Raw genomic sequence first — 10,572 nt, forward strand, 5'->3', positions numbered from 1 at the left:
TACTTTCTTCTAACGCATAATTATGAAGTATTTTATACGAAATACGTGTTACGTGTATATTTTGTTGTTATGTGTGTGAATGTATATTCACTTTCTTCTATCTTATAGATCTGATTATTTCTCTATGAAATACGTGTTATGTGGGTGTGCCTCATCTGTTATGTGGAAAATGTATTGATTGAGCATGCTATATAGGTTTTGAAACTATGTATAAAAATGTATGTTTTATCTACTAATATGTTGGGTAGAACATGGGTAGATAGTTGGTGTGTAATAAACAGATGAGAGACCTCGATGTTGTTTTTATCCAGTCATCTAGCAGAATTTAGATGACGACCACGAACTTTTCTAGACAGTCCCGTGGAACGCTAGCAGGCTCATAACCTGTAGGTGTTAATGAACTTGGGTGTTAATTCGCTGTATTCCATCCCCCTCATGGTTGCCTTATTTGACTTATATTGCTGAGGAACCCCCGAAGCATGTGTTGTCACCCCGATGAAATATTCTTAGACTAGGTCCCTTGTGTTAGTTATTTTAGGGACATAAAGTGAGAATAACGGGAATGGGTAATTGGGTTATTGTTAGCTGATGAAAATTAATTTAATTATTTATTGTGGGTTGAAAACCCTATATGCTCACCAGGCTCCCAAGCCTGACCCACAAAGTTTTATTTGTATTACAAGAAGTGGCGCGAGGGCGTAAGATGGATGAACCATCAAGTTGTTTTGTTTACAAGTCTGTATATGTATATATTTGTTGAATGACTTGTAATGTTATCGTTTATGCTTATTAGTCTGTATCGGAGCATGACACATCGAGTTTTGATTATATAATGAAAATACATTTCTTTTATGAAATGCTTTGGTAAACATTGTTTTATCATGTCTTGTTTTTGAGAACAAATTCCGCAACTCTTTCAAATCAAAAGGATTTACTCTGAAATTATTTTAAAAGCATAAATGAAAATCGGTCTTTTCTGGCCGAGATTTTGGGGATGTCACAGTTGGTATCAGAGCATTAGTTTAAGCGAACTAGGAATTTGTAGGATTTCTAGACTTAAACTTAGAATGCTAAGTGAAATTTTGAGATGTGTGTCTATTATATTTTAGACACGAGCAGTAGTTTATTTTAGGAAAGTTGCCTAAAATGCTTTATGTGCTAAATGTTATATGTTGCCATATATGATATTATTTGTTCGGATCTATGTTCTGTTGCCTACCGGATCTAGAAACTTTATGTGTGTAGGATTCTAAGCGTATGTCTACGATATTAAAACTAGCATGTAAACATTTCGAAGTGATAAGGATGATTTGAATATCTATCGTGAATGAGGATCTAATCTCACCTTATTCGGTGTGTAGATCAAAAATGGTGAGAATAAGAAGTGGAGTTGGAAATGCTGATGAAACATGAATCAACCACCAATGATTGAACAAAGACCTGTCGTAGCAGCAGCACCTGAGCCAATAACCATGGCTGGTGTGCAAATGATGATTCAAACAATGTTGGATCGTCAGATGGATGAAACTAGGCGGTTTCTTTAACATAATCGTGAAGAACTGTCAATTCGTGTGGAAGTCCCCGAATTAAATGAAGGACACTCGAAAGGTGGAAACTTCAGTGGGCCTGTTGGTCAAGCCAACCCACCGATAGTTAGGCAAAACAACCATAATGGAAGGAATGATGGAATGGGATGCAAGTACAAGGACTTTCTAACTTGCAAACCATCGACCTTCAATGGAAAGGAGGACCCGATAGGAGTGATGGATTGGATCTCTGAAATGGAGTTAGCCTTCATGACTTGTGGCTGCAGAGGCAAGTTGCAGACTATCTATGCAGTGCGTCAGTTCCGAGGTGGAGCCGTTCGTTGGTGGAACACTCTAGGGAAGACTTTAAGCCGAAATGAGCCACTGCAATTGACATGGGCAGAGTTCTTGGTGCAGTTCAAGCGCAAGTTCTGAAAATCTATTGGAACTAGAGAACAAGTTTCTGACATTGATGAAAGGCAGCATGTCAGTTGATGAATACACCAATAACTTCACCGATAAGATGGAGTTTGCCTTGCGTATCGTTCCAGACAAGCTGAAAAAGGTGGACCAGTATGCGAAGGGACTCCCATGGGAGTACGAGGTGCCAGTACGTCAGGCACATACTCTAGAGGTAGCTATCTGGGCTGCCAAGTCTGTTGAGAACATGATTAAGGGGAGAACCACCGACAAGGTTGAGGTTGGTGAGAAGATAAAGTTTGAGGGAACATCTGGTTCCGGTAAGAAAGGCAAATTTTCGAAATCTGATTCGAAAAAGTTTGGAGGAAAAGGAGGCGAAGCGAAGTGGTGTGATAAGTGTAAGAAAAAGCACTTTGGGAAATGTAGCGAGGATGTAACCTGCTATAAGTGTGGAAAGGTTGGACATTTTTCCAATGAATGTCCGAACAACAAAAGGATGTGTTTTGGTTGTAATGAAGAGGGACACATTTTGAAACACTGTCCAAAGAAGAAGGAGGCAGCTAAGCCCAAGATTCCACCAAAGCCAAAGGCGAGAGCATTCCCGATGACACTGGAAGCTGCTAAAGATGAAGCCGATGTGGCTTCATGTACCTTTCTCGTAAACACATTGCCTGCCCAAATTTTATTTGATTTTGGAGCCAACTACTCCTTTATATCGCATGAATTTGGTAGAAAACTAGCTTTGCCTGTTCATAGACTAGATAATGTTTTATTAGTCGAAGTTACTAGTGGCAAGTTTGTACCTGTTAGCCATCGTATGAAAAACTTCTTAATCGACCTTAATGGGAATAAGTTTCACGAAGAATTATTACCTATCGAACTTAATGGTTTTGACATCTTGTTGGGAATGGATTGGCTTAGTGACAATGATGCCGAGATATTGTGCAAGAAGAAGATAGTTAAAGTAAACCCGCCTGGGAAAGATTCGTTTATGGTGTATGGGGACAAACACCGAGTGAATTCTGGAATTATTTCCCTAATGAAAGCCAGAAAGTGTTTGACCAAGGGATGTACATCAGATTTAGCATTCTTGATTGATGCTAAGAAGGAAAAGAAGGTGATGCAGAGTATTCCAGTGGTGTGTGATTATCCGGAAGTATTTCCCGAAGATCTTCCTGGATTACCGCCTGATCGACAAGTGGAATTCCGTATTGACTTGTTGCCCGGAACAACGCCAATTGCAAAAGCACCTTATCGATTAGCACCGACGGAGATGAAGGAGTTGGTGATGCAACTTCAGGAGTTATTGGACAAAGGTTTCATGAGACCTAGTTCATCACCGTGGGGAGCTCCGGTGTTATTCATGAAGAAGAAAGATGGAAGCATGAGGATGTGCATCAATTACCGAGAGATGAATAAGGCAACAATAAAGAATATATATCCTTTGCCGAGGATTGATGACCTATTTGATCAATTGCAAGGTTTGACCTATTTCTCGAAGATCGATCTTAGGTCAGGATATCATCAGCTGAAAGTAAGAGAGCAGGATATAGAAAAGACTACATTCAGAACCCGATATGGACACTACGAGTTTTTGGTTATGTCGTTTGGACTAACCAATGCTCCAGCAGCATTCATGGATTTAATAAACAGAGTTTGTAATTCGTTCCTTGATAAATCTGTGATAGTATTCATAGATGACATTCTGATTTACTCGAAAGGCCAGGAGGAGCATGGCAGACACTTGCGAGAAGTGTTAGAAGTCTTGAAGAAGGAGAAGCTGTATGCTAAGTTCTCCAAATGTGATTTTTGGATTCGTGAAGTCCAATTCGTGGGTCACGTGGTCAACCAAGAAGGGATAATGGTTGATCCAGCAAAGATTGAAGCTGTAATGAAGTGGGAACAACCGAAAAGTCCCACAGAGATCCGAAGCTTTTTAGGATTAGTCGGATATTACCAAAGGTTTATCCAAGGTTTTTCTTCGATTGCTACTCCGTTGATAGCTTTGACCCACAAAGGAGCTACTTATGCTTGGAGTGAGAAGCATAAAGAATCATTCGAGAAGCTAAAGAAGAAGCTATGCGAGGCACCGATACTTTCTCTATCCGATGGAGCTGAAGACTTCGCTGTTTATAGCGATGCGTCTGGTGTTGGATTGGGTTGTGTTTTAACCCAAAGAGAAAAGGTGATAGCATATGCGTCTCGACAGCTGAAGGAACATGAAAAGAATTACCCGACTCATGATTTGGAGTTGGCAGCGGTAGTTTTCACTCTGAAAATATGGAGGCATTACCTCTATGGCACGAAGTGCAAACTTTTCACTAATCATAAGAGTCTCCAATATCTCTTTAATCAGAAGGAATTGAATATGAGGCAACGACGCTGGCTAGAATTACTCAAGGACTATGACTGTGAGATACTTTACCATCTTGGTAAAGCTAATATTGTTGCTGATGCTCTCAATCGGAAAGTCAATCTTGAAAGGAAAAGGCCAAGAGCGTTGAGAATTGAAGTTGTCTCGACCATTGTGGAAAGTATAAAGAAAGATCAAGAGGAAGCTTCTGAAAAGAATGACCGAAAGGAGGAACATTTGGGCAAAACGTTGGTGTTCGGTGTAAACAGTCATGGAATGAAGGTGTCCCAAGATCGGATTTGGATACCTAAGACAGGAGGAATCAGAGATCTTTCGATGGAAGAAGCTCACAAAACCATGTACTCGATTCATCCTGGTAGCACTAAAATGTATAAGGACCTGAAACCCTACTACTGGTGGCCGATGATGAAACTTGATGTTGCAAAGTATGTGGCTGAGTGTGTGACTTGTTCAAGAGTCAAGACACAACATCAGAAACCATACGGGAGTTTAGAACCATTGCCTGTGCCTATGGGTAAGTAGGAAGACATTGCTATGGATTTTGTCACTAAACTGCCCAGAACAAAGAATGGTCACGACATGAGACGGGTGGTCGTTGATCGATTCACTAAGAGTGCGCATTTCATAGCAGCCAAGGAGAAATGGTCTATGGAAAAGCTTGCAAATTCTTACGTGAAAGAAATTGTGAGGCTTCACGGTGTTCCGTTAACGATTGTATCGGATCGTGATAGCCGTTTCACCTCAAGGTTTTGGAAAAGTCTACAAGAGGAAATGGGTACCAAGTTATGTTTAAGTACAACTTAAAATCCGCAGACTGATGGTCAAATTGAAAGAACGATACAAACTCTTGAAGATATGCTGAGAGCATGTACCTTGGAATTCCTAGGTAATTGGGATGAACATTTACCATTGGTAGAATTTTCCTATAATAATAGTTTTCACTCGAGCATTAAGATGGCACCTTACCAAGCTTTGTATGGACAAAAGTGTCGTATGCCGTCTTGTTGGCTTGAGGCTGGGGAAAAGCAATTTATGGGACCGGAGTTAGTTCATTAAACTGCTGAAAAGTTGAAAATAATTAGGGAAAGAATGTTAGCGGCTCAGGATCGTCAAAAGAGCTATGCTGACAAAAAGCGAAGACCGAGGAATTTTGAAGTTGGGGATTCGGTTTTGCTTAAAGTCTCGTCGTGGAAGGGACTTATAAGATTTGGAAAAAGGGAAAATTAAGTCCAAGGTTTATTGGACCATTTAAAGTTCTTCAGAGGATTGGGAACCAAGCTTACAAGCTCGAACTACCAGAAGAACTGAATGGAATTCATAACACTTTTCATGTGTGTTATTTACGGAAGTTCACGGGGGAAGTTCCCGACATGATTCCACTTTCGTAGTTGAGAATCGATGAGAACAAAAGGTTGATTGAAGAACCAGAGGCAATTGTTGACCGAAAGACTAAGAAGTTGCGACGCAAGATGGTCGAGTTAGTGCTTGTCCGATGGAAACACACGAATGGGCCGAATCTCACCTGGGAGACGGAGAGTGACATGATGGGTCGTTATCCGCATTTGTTTGTTGATGTGTGATTCCAGGGACGGAATCATTCTAAGGTGGAGAGAATTGTAACGCCTGTGTTTCTGGGCCTGTCATTAATGATGATATAATAGTCTAGGTTAACCTTTGTAACCCGTTTTGAAATAATAGAAGTGTATTATTTGAGTATTATGTGTTTTGTGCTTAATTGCTTAATTATGTGGTTTGATTAATTAAGAATAAAAATAAGCGTCAAAATTTAAGTGTAAAATAAACTTGATATCTTTAGATAATGTTGTAGTAGTTGAAACAAGGTTTCCGAAGATATAAAGAATGACGAAATCCGAGTTATAAGGAAGAAGTTATGACCTGTCGAAGTTTCGCGACAGAACCGACAACGCTGAATGACGTAAAAAGTGAAATTTACGTTAGAGCAATATTTATCCTTAGTGATCTAAACGAGAATTGAAGATCTCATTGTTACTATCGAAGCGATAAAAAGTTAGGCGAGAACGGACGTCAAACGAAGAAGTTATGAATTTATAACGAAATTTTCTATCCCGGTCTATTAAAAATAAATAATAAAAATAAATCAAAATTAGCCGACAGAGTCTAAACGAAAGTTGTGGAGCTTAGTCTCACCTTCACGTGGATATAAAGAACGTCGAAAACGGAGTTCGTATGAAGAAGATATGAATTTTCGAAGTTTATTAAATAATTAATAATTAAATTTAATTATTAAATTCGGCATTATCCGAAGAGGAGTCACCGGACTCATCCGAAGTACGCACCACGTACTCGTGTATGCCCCGCGTACCCAAGGTATGTCGACACTCGCACTCGAGTTATTCGGATGACGCATTCGAACCGAGGCGTACGCCCCGCGTACCCTCGTAGGCCCCGCGTTAACCCGAGGCCCAGCCTCTATAAATAGGATGCGAGGGCAGCCGACTCTTTTGCTATTTTTCTCCCTTCTCTCTCCTGTGTTACATCGGTTTGCGTGCCAGAAGTACCCCGAAGCCCCGCTAATATTCCCGAGTCCCGAAGCAAGTCCCGAGATCCCGAAGATCCCGAGAAGTGCGGTTCCCGAGCCGAAGCTCTGCCCGCGAGAAGTTCGATTTTTGTAGATATCTTCCATATCTACTGAGGATTACTACTTCTACGAGCCGTAGTGCTGTCCGATCATCTTCTGATCAAATGAGTGTGTAGTTACTTTCTTCTAATGCATAATTATGAAGTATTTTATACGAAATACGTGTTACGTGTATATTTTGTTGTTATGTGTGTGAATGTATATTCACTTTCTTCTATCTTATAGATCTGATTATTTCTCTATGAAATATGTGTTATGTGGGTGTGCCTTATCTGTTATGTGGAAAATGTATTGATTGAGCATGCTATACAGGTTTTGAAACTATGTATAAAAATGTATGTTTTATCTACTAATATGTTGGGTAGAACATGGGTAGATAGTTGGTGTGTAATAAATAGATGAGAGACCTCGATGTTGTTTTTATCCAATCATCTAGCGGAATTTAGATGACGACCACGAACTTTTCTAGACAGTCCCGTGGAACGCTAAGCTCATAACCTGTAGGTGTTAATGAACTTGGGTGTTCATTCGCTGTATTCCATCCCACTCATGGTTGCCTTATTTGACTTATATTGCTGAGGAACCCCCGAAACATGTGTTGTCACCCCGATGAAATATTCTTAGACTAGGTCCCTTGTGTTAGTTATTTTAGGGACATAAAGTGAGAATAACGGGAATGGGTAATTGGGTTATTGTTGGTTGATGAAAATTAATTTAATTATTTATTGTGGGTTGAAAACCCTATATGCTCACCAGGCTCCCAAGCCTGTCCCACTCAGTTTTATTTGTATTACAAGAAGTGGCGCGAGGGCGTAAGATGGATGAACCATCAAGTTGTTTTGTTTCAAGTCTGTATATGTATATATTTGTTGAAGGACTTGTAATGTTATCGTTTATGCTTATTAGTTTGTATCAGAATATGACACCTCGAGTTTTGATTATATAATGAAAATACATTTCTTTTATGAAATGCTTTGGTAAACATTGTTTTATCATGTTTTGTTTTTGGTAACAAATTCCGCAACTCTTTCAAATCAAAAGGATTTACTCTAAAATTATTTTAAAAGCATAAATGAAAATTGGTCTTTTCTGGCCGAGATTTTGGGGATGTCACAATGAGTACCAGGGTTCGTAGTGAACGATGCTCGTGGTTCTTCGGCTATGATTGATGAGGTAGAGATTGGACCCTATGGGTTTTAGGCCAGTGGGCCATGATTGAGTTCGAAGAGGCGTCCCTTGAGAGGGAGGTCGAGAGTCTTTTAGAGTATTTTTGTAAGGAGTCAGAGGGATGGGAGAATTTCAGTCAGAGTTGAGCAATCAGAGGATGTGTCACGTTTTATGACCTGGGTGGTGCTGTTTATGTTTGTGTGTAAAACATGAGAATCATGATGTTTAATTTTTGGGGTTAGGGGTAAACCCTGCAGGTTATCATAGAGGATGATTTTCCGTCAGAGTATCAGGTAGCATGTGTGCCGCGAAGCAGTAATTTTCCATGAGCGGATAGTCAGTTGGGACTGAGATAGTCGATGACCACATTACACCTATTTGAGTATAGTAGGGCGTATTGTAGAAGTGTCAATGAGGAGTCCAGTTGAATTTATTAGTGCAATGGTTTTTCTATCTTTGTTGGGTATTGAATATGGGAGTGGGTCCTTATTCTTGGGAAGATCCATGTGATGGAACGTCAGTTGATGAGTCGTGGTGGGGGAGTATGATGATTTCGTGGTCCTGTCTATGAGTCAGTGATATTGTTGGTCAGTGGAGTTGTTTGCTTTTGGATTGGTACGAGACTTGGAATGACTAGAGGTAGTCGTGACGAGAAGTTCTTGAGGATCTCATCTGAGGTTCTGAGTATATGAGATCGATTGATTTCCTTAAAGGGGATTATCGGGCATTGAGTAGCACTTGAGGACTTCCCAGGGGGTCACCCATCATAGTACTACTCTCACCCAAGCACGCTTAACTGCGGAGTTCTGATGGGATCCAGGGGCAGGTGCGTTGTTGCTGGTGAAAATAGTTTGTGAGATTGTTGATGTGTCAAATAGTGTTGGTTTGAACCCTAAGTGGGGGAGAACTAGGTGGTTTATTGAGATACAAAGATTTGTGCAAGAGCGGTTAGGGGTTGGATACAGAAACCTGTGACTTGAATTCATGAGATTAGGGTCATTGGTGATCCAGGAAAGGTGCAGGGCGAGATAATGCATGTGGTCAATGGTCAAGAATCTGGTGGTGGTCAGAGACGTTTCAAGTGGAAGACTTGTAATGATGGTATGGGCAGTTGAGAGCTTTTGGGTGGAAATATGGGTAGAAGATTGTTGAGTAGCCAACTCCCGGGTTGGGATGTGTATTCTTGCTTGGATTTTGAGCAGTAGTGGAAAGGGTTTCGGAGGATCATCAGTGTGTTCTGAAGAGTTAGCGCCTTCCTTGTATTCTAATTGAGTGTTTGGATGCACTAAAGTTGCGCATTCAGTGAAATAGAAATTATTATGGGATTCAGAGGAAATGTATTGATGTATGTGTATGGTGCTGTGAGTAAGGGAATCAGTGGTAGAGGCAGGACATTGAATGCTCTGTTATGGTGTTCTGTGGTTTTTGCATATAGCGTCCCGATTTCGGAGTTATTTAGAGTCTTGGGTTTAAGACGACTAGTGATGTATCATGAATCTGCGGTTCCAGTGGGAGCCCTTCGTGTATTGTCATCAAGAGGGACTATTTAAGGAAGTCGATCTCCACAGCGGCAGGTTCTATGTTATGGTGGTTTCCGCCAGAGTCTGTAATGCATATCAGGGCAAGTGTGTGTGTAACTACCTATGATAGTCTTCGGTGCAGAAGTAGTGAGCTTAGTGTGGCATTGTAATGAGAATTAGAGTATAGAGTGAAGCTACGGGAAGTCGTAGTATTCACCAGTCAGAGGAAGTTGTGATGCTACGGGGAACCGTAGTACTCACACGTCAGAGAGAGAGAGTAGTGATGCTATGAGGAGCCGTAGTATTCACCTGTCAGAGCGTGTTGTGATGCTACGGGGAGCCGTAGTACTCACTAGTTCGTTGGCGTTGTGATACTACGGGGAGCTGTATTATCACTAGTCAGAGGCTGTCGTAATGTTGCGGGAAGTCATAGTGCCCACTAACTAGCTAGATATTATGATGATGGAGTGTTCTCCAATGAGTGCATGATGCATAAAAGTTTTAGGCTTGAGTTGCCCTAGTGTTGAGTTTATGAAGCCAGTGGTTAAACCGGGGCGAGACTGGGGTCTCCATCTCTGTCGGGAAGGGTCAGCAAGGCGCGCGGGAGAATATGCGCAGCAGACGCCAGAGGTTAGAGCTGAATCGATCTTCGGTTGGATTATACTTTTATAAGAAAAAGGGAATTTCGTGACTTGCGTGTTGCTGGGTTGTGATAGTAGTCACAGGGAGGAAGTTAGTGAGATATTTTGGATCATGTTATGTGTGACCCTTGGGGGTTCAGCTGTGGGGCCAACAGCTGACCTGGTGATCAGTATCGAAGATGAATATGAGGAATGAACTAGAGTTTTCCATAGGTGATGTCTGTGGACACTTCAGAACGAGCGAACGATTTAGATGCTCAAGGATATGCTTCAGGCATGTGTATTAGATTTCGGGGGGAAATTG

General features: G+C 41.0%; 1 pseudogene; it reads right to left on the bottom strand.

Annotated features, from left to right (window-relative positions):
- Window positions 1–8,835: 8,835 nt before the first annotated feature.
- On the bottom strand, window positions 8,836–8,959 carry LOC145033039 (5S ribosomal RNA; annotated as a pseudogene).
- Between the last annotated feature and the right edge of the window lie 1,613 nt (window positions 8,960–10,572).

The sequence above is a fragment of the Lactuca saligna genome, chromosome 2, assembly GCF_052625555.1.
Source record: "Lactuca saligna cultivar CGN05327 chromosome 2, ASM5262555v1, whole genome shotgun sequence".
In the NCBI taxonomy this organism is placed as follows: Eukaryota; Viridiplantae; Streptophyta; class Magnoliopsida; order Asterales; family Asteraceae; genus Lactuca; species Lactuca saligna.